Below are 18248 nucleotides of genomic sequence, written 5' to 3' on the forward strand. Positions count from 1 at the left end.
GTCATTGTATTTAATGGTCTTTGCGTCCACTCCAGGTACGTATGCTCTAGGTATGTTCTCATTAGCAGAGACGACAAGCATCTCCTCCTCCTCTCTCTCTCTCTCTATCTACTTGTCCATGTTTTCTACTCCATTCATTCAATATTAAGTTTAAATGTTCGTGTGTTTAATGCAGGTATGGATGATGATGAGTTTCTTTCTTCTTTGTCACCCCAGCAGAGACAGTGGTACGTGGAGCGCCATCGCTCAGACGCACCATCGCGCGTTCCTACTCCATTCGCATCTCCCTCTGTTTCGGAGTCCTCAGCGCGCTCCGAACCTTCGGTGTCGACGAGACGATCTTCACACTTGTCTAGGCACCGACGCTCTAGTGGTGGTGGCGGTTGTTGTGGGGGTGGCGCCACCGATGCTTTGACACCGCCTTGTGTTTGACGAGGCTCTTTACCCTCCCCTTCTTTGCCCGTCCCGACACCAGCCACGGCATCGCCATCGACACCAGGTTTTGCGCGGCTGAGTGCCGTTCCCCACAGCTACACAGCACTAGCTACTCCTCCAGGAGTCACTCCAGTGGACACTCCTCGCTTCGGGGCTCAGACTCCAGTGGAGACACCTGACGTCCGTACCGCCGTTGACACGCCGCTAGAGACCCCTGTCGAGACACCCAGGTTCACGCGTCAGCGGCGAGAGGGCTTGCCTTACTCCATCGACTTCAGCAGCGGCATCATCTTGGATGATGACGGCAAGAAGGTGATTTCACGCATGCGTAGTCTTTGCTCTCAGGTGTTTAGACACTACATACTAAACACCTGGAGTGAAGTACCGAATGAATTAAAAGACAGAGACATCAGCATGCTTCATGACGAGTTTCCCATTCCAACACGGGATGACCGCTTCAATGAAGATGTGATGAAGGTTCGAATGCGCGAATACTGCAAGCATAAGCGTTCCAAAGTGCAAAAAGCAATCAAGCATGGATGGAATAGACCAGATTGGTTGGCCAAAGAAGATTGGAAGCATGCGAAGAAAGAAGCGCGCGAGAATCCCGACAAGTGGAAGCAACAAAAGGAGGCAGCCAGAGCGCGAGTAGAGGCAGGGAGCTCGCACCACTTGGGAAGAAGCGGCGGGTGGGCATCATTTGAGGCCGATTTTGTAAGTGTTTTCGCGTCTATGTTAGATAGTTTAGGGTTTATGGGATTTGAGATTCTAACATAATGGATTCTTTGTATGTTTTGACAGTGGTCGTTTACAGGACGTGATCCCACTCCCGTACGAGCGTGAGTACGCAGGCAGGAAGGGCTTAAACGCCCTTATAGACATCCTAACTTCTCGCGGTGGCATGGTTAGTATTAGGGTTTATTCTTTTCTATTTATTGTATTGTTTTATAAACGTTGCTCGCTATATATTTATACTTACAAAAAGCTATCTTATTGTTTTTTTTTGCAGAATCCGATAGATACGCCGCTTGGACGCGATGAGATGTCTGATTAGACGACGTCAGTTTAGCCATAGCTAGATAGCATTAGTTTCTTTTTGTCCTAGCTTATGTATCATGAGACCATGTAACTATGTATTTTTGAAAACCATGTATATTTTTTAAATAATGACAATGGTTTGTAACTATTACATTTGCAATGATTAACAATCAAGTGATTTTGCTGCTGTGTACAATTGTCATTTATTTACTTCCATCAATTCACGCTTGTCATTTTTGTATCTTTATTTTGCAAACAATACGTACTATGGATGATGGAGTTAATGATTATATTGTCTTGTGGATGACTATTTTGGGTCTATATTTACCTTTGTACTTTTTTTCAAAGGTAAATAGACCAATGAAACATTCAATATGGTTGATGGGTGTGCCCTGCCACCAAAATTTTTTAATCTCGGGCGTCGCTATGGGCGTCGCTAAATTGTGCACTGCAGCGTTGCTATCTATGGCCCTGCAGCGTCGCTATATGCGTCGCTATATAGCGACGCTGATAGAGACTGCGGTAGCGACGGCTATAGCGACGTTCTCGTATCGACGCTAATAGCGACGCTTTTAGTGACGCCAGGGGTTTAAAAAACCCAATGTATTTCCGTCGCTATAAGCGTCACAAGAGCACACAACCTCTTGTACTGACAATGGTTTCATCTGCATACACTGTCTCTTTCACAATGTACTCCTCAATAGGATGCAACTAATTTTTCTTTTGTGAGTGATTTGATCTGTTTTTTGGTAATCACAAATTACTCGACAATATACTCATAGGATGGAAATATCAACATCCCATAAAGAGGTTAATCTACAATAATGACCTTCTTCGGTAGGATACTGTTCCTCATTGTACATGCTTTCAGTTTACCACCTTTTGTAGAAATTTTGAGGCTTTTGGTAACCATGTTTGCAATTGTAATTTTATCATTATTGAAAATACTAAAATACATAGAATTTTGGCCAAAGGACTTAAGCATATACCGAACTTTCCCAAAAATCCTTACCTTGATCTATCAGCTATTCTAAGCTGTCTCACTGACCTTATCAGTGCTCTCCGACTAGAGATGACAGTCCTACTGGACTTAAGGGAAGTTGTGAAGGAATGCTTCCTTCATAAAATATCACAACTACCTAGTAAATGGTTATCATCTGATGATTCTTGGCTTACTTCTTAGTTAACTCTTGCTTTTCAAAAAAACTTTGATAAATGGTTTGTGGTCGAGCTTGACAAAAGCTCTAATTGTCCCACTATCATTTGCAAATACCTTGCTTGGAAGGCCGCTCGTGATCGAGTATCTGGTAACAAATTCTGTCATATTAAATCTCCACTACAAATAGTTACCAATAAAATTGCTAAACACTTAGGGATTCTAGGATACTCTGTGCTGAACACTAAGTTACCTGTGTTATTTCCCACTTATGAAATTCATAAGCATAAGTTCAACTGGATATCTGATGCCTTCAATAGTATTTTTACTGATATCACCAAGGATATTACTTTTTGCCTTGACCTTATATTATCTGAATTTAAGCTTATTTGTGCCACTAAACAGAAAATCTACTAGGACTTCTTACATATTCACTACAATCCCTTTTGGATTACAAAAAATCTCTATAGAGGTCTCGCTTAACCTTCCTCATCATATCGTCCACATTTTTACTGCTGACATTACACAATGTTACGAAAACATTCCTCTGGAAGGGGATCTTGGCCTTAAGACCATTCTTGCCAAGGTGATTAAATTAGCATTCTCCAATGTTAGAAAGAAGAATATTTTTTACATCTCTCTTTCCAAAAAACCCAGGTGGATTAACGTATCTCACTCCGTACACTCCCTACACTTTAATGAGGGTAAGCTTTGCTCTTACATCTCCTCTGGCTATTGTGTAATTGCACTATAGTTTCAGGCGGTGTTTTCTTTAACAAATGCCTAGGCATCCCCATGGGATTCTCATGCTCTCCACTTATGTGTAATATTTAACCTTGCTTTCTTTAAATACAAGTGGTGTCTTAAGACCATGGAATCTTACAAAAATAAGCTTTCATAGTTCAGACATACCTTTATAGATACGTGGATGACTTACTTAGTGTCAACAATAGAGACTTCCCCAATGAAATTTGTCTGATTTACCTCACTGCCTTAAAATTGAACCTACGTCTCTCCATGAGATCATCACACGCAATGGGGCTTTCTGCACATCTGTCCAATTCCTTAACCTGTGTAATCTCCCTTCATATCCCATCTGTTGTGGGTATGACCTAAGGTTTGTGTGGAAAAGGGATCTCTGGAAACTACAACTTATAGAATTCATAAAAAAGAATAGCAATAGGCCTTACAAGGCAGCTATTAGCTCTTGTATCAGACTGCTACACTTAATTTTCTATTCTTCCTCTAACTGTTTTCTTGCATGGGAGGAGGTTTCTTTACTAATAAAAAAATATTGCCTTAATGGGTTTAATAGAAACCAGATCTGTAACACTATTTCACAAGCTCTTACCCAACATAGTTGGCTTGGGTTACACTTTAAACAAGAGAATCTCATTTCTCTAATTAGGTAGTAGGCCCATACACAATGGGACTACTACCAACCCATTGTGTATGGCGCCTGGGTTAGGGCGGGTACACACACACACACACTTTGGTACTATGGTATTCTTTTTGTTTTCAAAAACCAACCCCCCCCCCCCCCCCCCCCCCCCCCCACCACCACCATCACCACCACCACCACTTTGATCTAGCCCGGAAACAACTGGGTCACTTTAGGGTTACTACTCCAAAAATTCCATTAAATTTTTTTGACCATGGGATATAGCCCTTGATTATTAAACTAAGGATCTAAAGAAAAGATCTCTCTGGTGTGCAGAGCGTGATGACGTTCTCCTTCTTCATTACACCGTGAAGGCGGCCTCTCTTGCTTTGCTATGGATCTCCCCACTCATGGGCATGTGTGTGTCGATTAGAGCTACCACACACGCACACTCTCTAGGAAGGCAGCCCGGCTCACTCATGGCTCTCGCTCAGAAGACTAGCAGTCCCTCCTCCTTCCATTATTTAAACAGGTGAGGGCGCATCTCTGCCCCTCACTTAGCCAGTGTTGTTCTGTCGTGTTTTTTTCTGAGAAGACTGACTTCTTGCTTCACAAAGGGAGCTATGTAGCTCACTACTCAGGTGTCTCAGGTTTTTTGCTACCCTTGCTTGCCTCGCTACTAGGGAATTTTTTGCTGTAGTTCTACATTGAACATTCATCTGCTATTAGTTGGCACAGTAAGGTAAGTATTAAATGTTTGTCGGACAATAGCATGGTGGAGGTTTATACCTTGCTCAAAATACCTTGCCTCAGGTGTATACAGCTTGATCATATTGTGTTATGACGGGTTTTTTTACGGCTATCGATTAACTATCTTGTCTGTCACACTGTGCGTAGTAGGTGTATATACTACTCCTATGAATGATAGGTGGTCTTGGTATTACTTTGGTACCTTGGAATTTCTGCAGGTTTTTTCGGTCTATGAACTTTGTGGGTTCATTTTGTCACACTGTGTGCAACAGGTGTAAATACTACTCCTATGGTTGATAGGTGGTCTTGGTATTACTATGGTACCTTGGAAATTCTTCGCTTCTGCAGGCTTTTTTAGTTTACAGATTGTGTCAGTTCATACCGTCTTACTGCTTAAAGAAAAAAAAAGATAAAATGGGGGTGATCTTGGAAGTTTTGACACCAAAAGCATCGGAGAATATGGGATACTAGACATCTGAGTTGGAGCTATGGTTTTTTATCAGTGCTACTGCTGCTGTGTGATTGAAAAATCCCACCCCCCTGTGTTACCAATGTTTAAGGAAAAGGTTTTTTTGGTGCACTAAATTGGAAGGTAAGTATACAACCGCTTGGCTTGACATCTGTATGGTAGACATCTGATCTGGGCTTGGAAAGGGTTACACCTTGAATGTGTATTATATCCTACAAATGGTACTAAAGTTGGTATGATTGGGTTTCTTGCTAGTTGTCGCTTCTGCAATCTATTTAAACCCTCTGTAAGTGCGGCGTATGGAATTTTTTGGAAAAAGAAACCATATACTCTTTTGACCATTGAACAAGGTAAGTTGGTTACTCTTGAAGGTGCCGCCGGAAGCGTGTGCAAGAGCAGAGAGAGAGAGACCTGCTTTGGGTGGAGTGCACAACAATGTTATCCTGTTGCAACTCAGTAGATGGGTTAGTAGTACTAGTGGGATGTCCGGCGAGTTGGCCTGAATTCCAACAAACTCCCACTTGAAGGCCAACGCAGCCCAAGTGACTTGCTATGTAGAACCATGAAGCAATCTAGTGGCTTCAACCTATACCCATCAACTTACTGCAATTTGTAAACCGCTCCAAGGCTAAGCCTTTTGTCAAAGCATCTGCTGGGTTGTCGTCAGTGTGTACCTTGACCAAATCAATGAGCTTTTTGCCCAAGAAATCTCTCACGAGATGATACCTGACTTCAATGTGTTTCGATTTGGAGTGAAACATGGGATTCCTTGCCAATGCCAGAGCACTCTGACTATTACAATATATCACTGGAGTCTCATCAATGCCAAGATTTCTGACCAAGTGAGATAACCATACAGCCTCTTTACTTGCATCCGACACTGCAACGTACTCTGCTTCCGTAGTGGAAGACGACGTACAATCTTGAAGACATGACCTTCAAGATACTGCTGCTCCAGTAAATATGAAGACATAGCCAGATGTCGATCTTCTATTGTCGACACAACCCGCATAGTCTACATCCGCATAACCCAGGATGGATGCATCACTGTTCTCGAAGCGTAAACACCTGCCAACCATACCTTTGAGGTACCTAATAATGTGCCTCACTGCTTCCCAATCCTTGCTGCCAGGATTTTCCATATATCGGCTTACCACTCCCAATGCAAAAGGAATGTCTGGTCTTGTGGCCACCATAGCATACATGAGACTACACAGTGCCGAAGAATATGGTACCTTAGCCATTTCAGCTCGCTCAACATCAGATTTGGGTGCATCTTCCTTGCTGAGTTTCAAGAATGCCTGCATTGGGGTACTCAATGCTTTCGCCCCTTGCATATTGAAACGCTGCAAAACTTTCTCAATGTATGTTTTCTGAGATAACTCAAGAATACGACGTTTGCGATCTCTTTTGATTCGCATGACAAGAAAGTGTGTAGCATCCCCCAAATCTTTCATTGCAAAATTATTGCTAAGTGTTTTCTTCAAGTTGGAAATTTGCGCAATGGATTTCCCAGCTATAAGCATGCCATCAATATACAAAACTAGAATGATCATCGAGCCATCATCTAGCTTTTGTGTGTACAAGCAGTGATCCTCTTCACTCCTTTTATATCCTCGAGACCTCATACATGCATCAAATTTATGATACCACTGCCTTGAACCCTGCTTTAAGCCATAAAGTGCCTTTTTGAGCTTACATACTAGCTCCTCACGAGATGCGTTCTCCTGAACAAACCCTTCAGGCTGCTGCATGTAAACATCCTCATCGAGATCCCCGTGAAGAAATGTTATCTTCACATCCATTTGAACAGTTCCATGTCCTAAATCGCTACAAGACCAAGTACGGTTCTAAGTGTTGTCATCTTGACCACAAGCGAGAAGATTTCATCAAAATCAACTCCCTTTTGCTGTTTGAACCCTTTGGCTACAAGTTTAGCCTTGTACTTTGGATTTAGATCACCTGAGGTAAATTTCTTCTTGTAAACCCATTTGCAAGGTAAAGCTTTCGCATCATTAGGCAGTTCTACCAAGTCCCACGTGCCATTAGCTAGAATCGAGTTATACTCAAATTGCATAGCCTGCTCCTACTTTACCACAGCATCGACCATCATACCTTCTTGGTAGCAGCTTGGCTCACCGCAATCGGTCAACATGATGTAATCAAGACCTGGCTCGAAATGCGCAAGTGGATGAGAGACTCTAATAGACCGTCTGACTCCTTGACCATTGCTATCCGCTCCCTCTGGAGCATTGCTAGTGGAAGGTACATCACTAGCCCACTGAGTTGATTTCACTGTCTCTGAGGCAACATCCTCAAAATTGACTCTCCGAATTTCTATTTCCTTGATATTTTGTTTATGCATCTTCGACTCATTGAAGATCACATCTGAACTATGGATGACTCAAAAAGATCCAAGGTGCCAGAGACGATATCCCATCTCTCCATCTGCACCATATCCAATGACAATGCATTTGTGTGACTTTGGCTCTAACTTCTGTCAAAGTTGTTTTGGCACGTGAGCATAAGCTTCACAACCAAAAACACGTAGATGGTCATAGTGGGGCTTACATTTAGATCATAACTCTTATGGAATCTCATAATCCAATGGCGTACTAGGCAAATGATTTATAATGTGCATTGCAATCAAGATGGCTTTTGCCCATGTGCGCGTATGTCGCACGTGTAAATGCAAGGAACTTGCCAATACACCGCGTGCGATCCACAAATGGCTCCAACACACAACAAGCCTAAACTAGTAAGCTCAAAGATGACGATGGTGTGTCACTCACTGCTCTACGCTTGCTTTGTGGAGGATTCCTCGCCGTGAAGAAGAGGGAGACGCCACTACGCTGCGCTCAACCGCCTCGTTGCCGTCGTGCCGTTGGAATGCTCGATCGCACACACACTCTCTCTCTCTCACGCATACACACACACACACAAGGAGATGAAGAAGAAGAAGATGGAGATGGAGCAAGGTCACTCTTCAATTGCACAAATGAGAGAATGAGTGAATTTTAGGTTTAGTTGAGTTTTATATGAGCTCGCCCCATTCACACTTGGGCGCCCATGCTTAGCCAACTAATCCCTTGAATGTTCTAGTTAGAGTGCGCCTCTCATTGGCGATCACTCTTACCCTTTTCCTATTGGACCGACAAGCCTGGTACCTGACTCTACCAAGTAAATAATACAATGTCCTTCGTAGGTGATAGGGTGTCCGTGAGCCGTGAGGGTTAACATGCCCCCCTTCCTGATGTAGATTCCGTCCTCGGAAGCTATTGAGTTGAAGCTCGTTCGTCAAGGTGGAAGAGCATCTGAGATGAAAGTCCTTAGCCTCCTTCAGTCCTGCAAAATCAAACAACATTGGCACAGTAATTGCATTCTCATATATAATTAAAAAGCATATGCAGTTATAGGCAAACAATGTGATTGGTAACAGAATTTTCAACCATTTGTCAGCAATAAAGATTAAATTGCAATATAATCAAATGCATAAATAGATGTAAAGGTAAAAAATTAAACAAGTCTGGGGTCGCGAATTTAACGATCGAAAGGCACTAGAGATCGACTATTAATACCATGGGTAAGTTTCTTAATATTCTCCAGTCATTTAAGTTGTTTAATCGCGAGAGCCAAGTATTTCATGTTCAAGGACTGACTAGAGACGATACCTAGAAGACCTTGTAGTTAAGCTACGATAAAAGGAATTTCTCATGAAATTATCGCCTGACTGATTACCTTTTCTTTGACCCCCCAAAAGTCTTTTCTCATTGATTTACTTTTGATGTGTGTGCTTATTTTGTATGCCTTGGGTTTTTTGCTTTTCAAGGAAAAGCGCCCACACTGGGAACCTCTAGGGCTCTAGTACCATAGGCGATACATGTGAGTGAAGTACCAAATCAAGCTGAGATTTCTCTTCCAGCTTAAGATTTTACATTGTGGCACTTTGATTTTTTGTTTTTTCATTTTCAGCATTTTAATTTTGTAACTTTGGGGGGTCATATAACATTGTTACCCTCCCTAGGCTCATCACACTAGTAAACTCCCTTTATAATATTTAAGCTAAAGGTCAATAGGGACTCAACCCACTAGAAAGCCCTAATACATTTCACACAATGCTCCCTAAATCGGATTAAGAACCTAAGTAACCATTGATTATTAGGAAAGCATTCCCCATGGTATTAAGAGAAGATCTGTAACACCTAACTTGGTCAAACTAGCTTAGTCGGACTGCTTGATTTTTAAACCTAAACAAGTGCTTATGACAAAAAATTACATTGAATTTAATGTTTGATGCTAAGCAAATGCGATGAATATTATGCTACCAATCACAATTAAAGCAGACAAACATGGATGCAAAAAAGATAAGGGACAATGCTAATGGACAAGGAACACCAGGTCCTGTTTGTGTTGATGGTCACGCTTGATTTGAAGTATGAACGACAGAAAGATTCCATGAAGGTCCAAATCCTAACAACAGCAACACGTTCATGTACACACTAGGAAACACAAAGAGTACCTCTAGGGGGCACATCAGTGGGAAAAAAGAACTTTGGTAATCACTCAACTCTAAAACAAAAACACTCTTATTGTACTAATCCTACCTACCCTCCATCACGCGTGTGATGAGGATCAAAGGTGTTTTATGACATAGGTTTTTGTTTCAATGTACCAGATGTGAATGTGTAGGTCTAGGTCAATGTTTTGACTTTTATTGTGAATACTTGTTTGTAATTGCTCTTGCTCTTTACTATTTTTGTTTTTTGTGACTATAAGGCTATATATATATATTCCCTAAGATTGGGAGATTGAGAGGTCAGGGAGGAAGGTTAAGAGGGGAGTGAGTGAATGTTGACTATCAGCAAAACACTCCCCCCTTCCTTGGGTAGAGCATACCGTTTGAAATGAGCTTGTCACCCTTTGAAACCAATTGTTCCAGTTGGTAATAGGTGGGGATTTTTCCCAGTAGTTTTCTATTACCTTAGGTGCCTCATCGAGTTGCAAGGGTGGTAAGGTACTCTCCCAGAATCGAACTTGAAGTGGTTCATCAGGTAATTCTTGAACACTGGGAGGTGTGGATTCCTTTGTAGCTTCATGGAGGTCCACTATTGCAGGTGGAGGATGTGAAGAAGCTTTTACCTCTATGGATGCATTACATGAGGAGCTAGAAACTTCATGGGACTCCCCCCTTCCTGAGTTAGGAGGAACAAATCGTTCTTTCTTTGGTACCCAAACTAGCTCTGGAGCGAGTGTGTAGCATTCTATGATTTTTTTCTTTCCGTGATCGTTGATTCGTTTTGGAGCTACTGGATTGGTCTCATATGGGTCAGGTGGTAGGTAAGAACACAATCTACATTTTGGCACCCAGATTTGATCATTTCCTTGATAGTAGCCTTGGGCTTCCAATAGTCATTTAGGAATCCACCGCCACGTTTCCTTACATTTTTTGGAGCGAGTGGGACGTTTCTTACAAGGCTTCTATTTTTTAGCACTAGCTATGGTCGCTACAGAAGCTTTAGGGACCCACTTGTATGTTTTCTTCGTTATATTAGGATGAGTCTTGTCAGAAGCTATATGCATTGCTTGTAGCATATTTAAGGGTACGGGCATTTCATCCCCCTCAGGTGTTACCCAGCTTGTCCCCCTATTTCCCCAAGTGTCTATGGTTGCTGCTAGGTGGACCCAATCCACATTGTCCGACTCAGTCATCCCAGGTAGTACATCCATATAAGGAGAATCTTCCCCAACATCAGTGTCCACTTTACACGTGTAACAATACTGCAATGGGGCCGAGTGAACTGTGGTGTCAGATCTATGATCAATTATAAACCTGTTTCCTAGAGGATGTGCTCAACCCGTCACAAGATCCACTCAAATGACAGAATCTTGGAACTGCAAGTAGACATGGTTTTTTGACCAGTCATGCACCATTTTTGCTTCCTGCATGAAAGGACATCCTAAGATCTTCTCCGATGCCATAGTGTGTTTGGAGAAATCCATAACAATAAAGGTAATCCTTATTTTATGTCCAAAGACCTTGATCTTGAGATCTTATAGCATCCCAATAGGTTTAACAATAGACCCATTGGCCATCTTCACTACTATGGTTGTGGTCGCAAGGTGAGGTCTTCCCATAGTTTCCCAGCAATTTTTAGTCACAATGCTAACCCCAGCGCCACCATCAAGGATTCCCTTCACAATTAATCCCTTAGTAGTGATTGGTATGGTCGCATTGGATTCATCCCCCTCAAAGTATTGTCCCAACTTGTTAACAGGTATTTCTATAACAAGGTTCTCATCTAGGTTGGGTTGTGGATCTAAGTGTTCCTCCTCTATTGGAATCTCCCCAGCTCCATCCATCTGTGAAAATTGTGGTAGCCCAAACTTCAATTCTCCATTGAGGAAGGCTCGAAGAGCTGAGACTAGCTCAGGGTCTTTATATAGTTTGGACATGATGGTGGTTCTAACTTCTGAAGACATAAAATCCATCAGTTTGACAATGTTTAACAGCACCTTTTGGACTTCAGTCCCTTGACGTGGGGAAGATGGGATCTCCATTTCTTCGATAGGATCAAGTAGTCCCTCTGTAAACATTCTTTCCATCAAGAAGTGAGTACGCCCACTTTCCCACGACTTTAAGTCACTTTCTTCTTGGATGACACTAGGTATGGCTAAGGGTCTATGGTCTTGGTGAGGTTGTTGTTGCGTAGGGAACACGGTGTCTATAATCTGGATCTGCCTAGGTCCTGGTTCTAGATCCCTTTGGGTATCTTCTACCAAACTCCTTAATTGCCTGACTCGCTCAATCTCCTCTGTAGGGTTTGGATAAGTTCCTATCTTCTTCTTGGATCCAGGCCATTGTGGCTCATGAAGATCTTCCTTGTTGGTTTCTATCTTAGTGGTCGTTTTGCTCTCCATGGTTTCTCCTGAATCAGAATCCTCTTCAGCGTCATTCATATATTCGGGGTCGTCACCAGTCCCTATGTTGGTCTTTGAACTGGGGTCTGGGACTTCGCTGCTTTTTGCGATTTCTTTCTTCATGTTTTCTTCTTTTTCTGAGATTGGGCAATTGATGCCATGTCTCTTTCCTCAAGAATATAATTTTTTGTTTGGAGCATCGATCGTGTGAGTACGTTTATTGGTATCACATGTGTACTTTGTGATGGCTCCTCGGTAACTTCAATCAAGTTTAATGGCGTGATCTTCGGTGCATTTGGATTATTTGGACATTGGGCAATCAAATGATCTATGCCACATCGATTACACATGAGTATTGGCATTGTAGACGTGCTCGCTTGATTGGTTTTCATAAGTGTGGCGTTCTTTTGTAGCCTAATAGGACACTCGGCTACACGATGTGGACCTCCACACTCATAGCATTGAAGAGGTGGTCTCTTAGCAGTGTAATTGATATTTTGGCCTCTTGCCACAAGAGTAGCTACTTGATATACAGGTTTGACTTGTCCCCAATAGTCCTCCATGTAGTATTGTGGACTTTCTTCAAGTACATCCATTCCATAGGCAATATTAGGATCCATATCTTCCTCACAGACTTCCAAACAAGGAATAGATGACTCACAACCCACTTGATTTAGAGAAGTGATTCTCGGATGTGGTGGTTGCGGTCCTAGCACTAGAGGTGGTAAAGGTGCTGTTTGAAAAACATTTTGGGCCCTAGGGACCATGTGTTGTGATGTTTGTTCAAGAGGTGGGGCCAGCATCAATGCAGGCACTCGAGGTGTGTCTGTCCATGCTAAGGTTGGTCTATTGGCCATCGCACGCTTAAATACTATGCAATCCTTAGCTTTATGACCATACCTTCCACATGCATTGCAATTACCATTGAATTTTACTCTAAAAGTAGGGCATTCACTGGTACTATGCGGTCCATAGCATACTAAGCACCATTGTTGCTCCCTTCTTGGATACATATGATTGTTCTGTGGAGCACGATAGTCTCTAAGACTCTCTTGAATAGCCTTGGTGAGATCTGCTAAAGTCATCTCAGATATCTTTGCCTCCTTAGCAATAGGCTTTAGGGTCATTGGCTGATGCCCCGATGCTTGTGAGCTAATAGATTTAGACTCAATAGACACTCTTTCTCCTTGAATCATTAAATTATCCTCTAATTGGATCGCATTGGTGGTGACTGCTTCCCAAGTGGTGATACCTCTAATGACTAAACCATTGTAGATATCCTCATGTCATAATCCCCTAATGAATCTATCAAGCAATTGGTTATTGTTGAAGCGTTCATTTGGATTACAACGGGAATTCAAATGCTTCAAGTGACTTATAAAGTCTCTCACCGACTCTCCTTCCTCTCGTTGGGCTTTTTGGAGCTGAGAGGCTACACCCCAAAGCACTCCCTCTCGTATTTATTCTTTCAAGAACAGTCTCCTAAGAGTAGGGTAAATCATTTTTTCTTCCACCCTTAGGGTTCTATACCAATCCCCAGCCTTTCCACTTAAGGTTAGGCTTAAAGCATTGCTCTTATGTAGGTCATTGTGTTCTCCTAGAGAATCGCATATTTGTTAAAACACTTTGATATGCTTTCTCACATCCCCGTCTCCACTAAATTTTTGTGTGAGCTTGGCTATTCGTACTGCCTTACGTCTAGGCTCTCTATCAGGCGCGTTACGCATATTCTTAGCAATAGATCGACCGATAGCTTGAGAAAATGTTGCCAAGTCACCTAAATGAGCAGGCACCCTGGGTGGAGGTGCTCTAGAGACTACATGTGGAGTAGGTATTGGCATCGGGTTTGGCGCATAGGAAGCCCTTGGGTTCCACATTGGGTACGATGTTGTGCCATGTGGTGGTCCATAGTTCATATGTGTGGCCCTAGGCATAGCAGATGTCGGATGTGACATGCTAATGCTAGCCGGTATAGTCCCATGGAAATAAGAACTTGGGTGTTGTGGTTGTGGAGCATATGTAGTTGAAACAATGGGAGGGGTAGGCACTACATGAGTACGAGGACCCATGGGTGTATACGATTGGTACACACTTGTAGGTACTGTTGCAGGCATTGAGCTACCATGTAGCGGTGCTTTACTAACAAATGAGGTCCATGACGTGTTTCTCGGCATGCCCATCATTGGGATAGGCATGGTAGCCATGGTGTCATCAAGGGAAAGATGAGCTAGACTTGGAAAGGTGAAGCTATCACTTGTGGGCTCAGATTGCATCGAGACCCCTGGCGAAACAACATATGGAGGATCCATCGGACTTACCGAGGGAGTCTCCATTTGCGATAAGGTCGGCTGTTTAGCCTTTCCTGTATCCAAGAATCTCATGAGACCCGTTGAAGGCATGTTGATCCCCTTGTTATGTCTCTCTAACTCAATGACCCTATGGATGACCTCACAAACTCTTTGTTGTTGATCCTCCACACTAGTAGCGCCCATTGTGGATTGTAGGACATCTAACCAACCCACGTAATAGGTGTGACCTATGTATAGGTCGGTCAGAGTTTCTGTTTGTAGTTTGTACTCCCAGTTCTCATTTAAGAACACTCCATCTAGGATTGAGGTGCTAGGGGTGTCCTTTGAGCTAGATGCAATGTTGCTTTCTAGGGGTTGGCCCTTAGCGGTTGCTAAGTCAGGAGCACTCGATTGCTCTCTTAGCAAGGATATTGACATAGAGGCTTTCACTTTTATCTCTCTTCGTTGCTCCGCCTTACGTAAGCTCTCGACTTCCTTTTCCCTCGCTGCAAGGATATATCGCTCAACATCTTGCACTTAGGCAAGGCTTCTACCATCGAGTAATATGACCTCGGAGGGAAATAACTCTGAAGAGTCAGGAGGTGCAGTGAACGAAGTATCCACGTGCACATTCTCTAACGGTATAGGATCTACATTGGTCATGAATGGAGAATTTACTTCCCCACCCCCCTCATTTACATAATTAGCTCCATGTTCGAAGCGAGTGGCTCTACTAAAGGTTTCCTTCAGGCGGCTAAGCACGCTCGGCCCGGACCGCGGACCCATGGCTTGAGCTATCGGGATTAGGCATTGGGAAACCTTCCATGACGTCGTAGTCAGAGGAAGAGTCACTAGCCGCTATGTTCAGGTCTTGGTTTGTACTTCCTTGCGTCCCTGTCGAGGGCCTGGAACCTAAAGTAGGTGGATATTGAGAACTCGCGTAAGTCGAAATTCTCTCTAGTTGCTCCGTCTCTAGCACACGACCAAAGCGTAGATGCATGTGCCTTTGGCACCCTACAAGCGTCGGCGAATAACCTCGAAGGTTAACCACTTACCTTTTTTAAGCGTCCGTTTTGACTCGTGTTTTTAATGTTTTTATAATGTTTTAATTTTTTTGATTAAAGTGTGTGATAGCTCGAAACGAGCGTATCACTTAGAGGATCGCTGTGTGCTTTACAACACAATTTTTGGGCATCTGAAGTTCCGTTGGTCCTCAAAAAATTGATTTTTAGCTACGTGTGAAGCTAAAATTCGTTTTTTTAAAAGGTAACTGAGTCCTAGGCCTGAGCGTGAGCTTGGGCTTGGGTTTGGGCTTGGGTTTGGGAGATATTCCCAATCCCGGTCCTACCTTATATATATATATATATATATATATATATATATATATATATATATATATATATATATATATATATATATATATTTTAAAGGATAAGGTCGCCGCGGCCTACGTGAGAGCACACACACACTCTATCTACCTACTCTTAACTAATACACCTACTGTTACACACTAATACACTCTATTAACTCTCACAGATCTACTTCCTACTTACTGTATAGAGAAAACTAACAACCTTAGTACACAGAGAATAAACACAGTACCTTTGAAAACTCCATTAACAAAGAAAACTAACAACCTTAATACAGAGAGAATAAACACAATACCTTTAAAAACTCCATTAACAAAAAAAACACACAGTATAACACCAAATCCCTCTTCTCAACACACACACCCTCCTTCCTTACCTTTCCTACAATTGAAATTACACCACAAAAGAAGCACAGAGTGCCATTCAAGCTTAGTGTATGGAAATCCCCGGCAATGGCGCCAAAAATGTGCACGTATGTCACACGTGTCAATGCAAGGAACTTGCCGATACACCGCGTGTGAGCCACAAATGGCTCCAAGCACACAACAAGCCTAAACTAGTAAGCTCAAAGATGACGATGGTGTGTCACTCACCGCTCTACGCTTGCTTCGTGGAGGATTCCTTGCCGCGAAGAAGAGGGAGACGCCGCTATGCCATGCTCAACCGCCTCGTCGCCGTCGTGCTGCCACAATGCTCGATTGCACACGCTCTCTATCTCTCTCACGTATACACACACTCTCTCTCTCTCACGCATACACACACATAAGGAGATGAAGAAGAAGAAGATGGAGATGGAGCAAGAGCACTCTTCAATTGCACAAATGAGAGAATGAGTGAATTTTAGGTTTAGTTGACTTTTATATGAGCTCACCGCATTCACACTTGGGCGCCCATGCTTAGCCAACTAATCCCTTGAATGTTCTAGCTAGAGTGCGCCTCTCATCGGCGATCCCTTTTACCCTTTTCCGATTGGACCGACAAGCCCGGTACCTGACTCTACCAAGTAAATAATACAATGTCTGTCGTAGGTGATAGGGTGTCCATGAGCTGTGAGGGTTAACATCCCAAAAGCCTTGTGTGAGATTTTCCCTAGAAAGCATGGCAGTGACTCTTTCTTGAATTGTATGATTCATGTGCTCAGCAACTCCATTCTGAGCTGGTGTGTATGGTGTAGTAAACTGCCTTTTAATCCCCCTTTTAGCATAGAAATCGTCAAACTCCTTAGAGACATACTCTCCACCGTTGTCAGTCCACCACCTCTTGAGTTTCTTGCCAGACTGATTCTCAACGAATGCTAAAATTTTTTGGAATATAGGAAGAACTTGATCCTTATGTTTAAAAGGATATGCCCACACCTTTCGAGTAGAGTCATCTATGAATGCCACAAAATAGCTGGCTCCCCCTAGAGATCTGGTTAACATAGGACCACAAACATCACTATGCACTAAATCTAGAGGTTCAACTTGCTTTTGATCCAATGTAAGCGCACGGACCTAGTCTGTTTGCCATGGATACAATGCTCACAAACAGGAAAGTCAACATAAGACAAGACAGGTAAGTAGCCAAAACGAGTTAAAGTTCTCATTCATTTTTGGCTAATATAACCTAGCCGGCAATGCCACAACTTAGTAGACGGCAGCTCGTCTATAGATATGTGATCATGACCAACATCTGACACATGCATGGAATACAAAGTACCATGCTTCTGACCTCTGAGAACAACAAGATTATCTTTGTGTACTATCCATGAACCATTCTCAAATGTGGTGTTGTAGCCCAAATCATCAAGCTGACCAACAGAAATCAAGCTTTTAGTCAACTTGGGCACATGTCTGACATTACATAAAGTAAAGTGCGTGCCATTCTTTAGATGCAATTTGACGTTTCCGACACCCTCAATGTCTAGTTCATAAGCATCACCAAGTCTCACTTTGCCACAAGAGTGAGAATAAGTAGAGAACCACTCTCTATGTGGTGTCACATGGAAACTCGCACCAGAATCTACTATCCAATTCTGTGCATACTGTGCATCTTCTGTAACAAGAGCCTTGACAGGTAGATCTGTTGTGAAGACCAATACATCAGAGATAAGTGGCATAACAACCGCTGGAAGAGTCTCTACAATAGGAGCATTTGAGGACTCTAGCACATTGATCTCCTTTAACTTTGCTTTTCCCTTGTTTGAATCATCAGACTTAGAAGTTTTACCGGATTGTTTATCCTTCTTGCTTTGCTGCCATTTTTTGCAATCCTTCTTCACATGCCCTTTTTTATGGCAGTGATAGCAATTGACATTACACATAGAACCCCGAAACTTACTGCGTGAGCCCCCACGTTCCTTGCTTTTGGCACGATTTTGAGTGTGACCCCTCTGTCTATCACTAGCAACATACGCATCACCATCCTTCTTGCCTTCGAGAGATTTCCTCCAAATCTCCTCAAT

Source organism: Adiantum capillus-veneris, chromosome 3, assembly GCF_014529385.1.
Source record: "Adiantum capillus-veneris isolate H3 chromosome 3, ASM1452938v2, whole genome shotgun sequence".
Lineage (NCBI taxonomy): Eukaryota > Viridiplantae > Streptophyta > Polypodiopsida > Polypodiales > Pteridaceae > Adiantum > Adiantum capillus-veneris.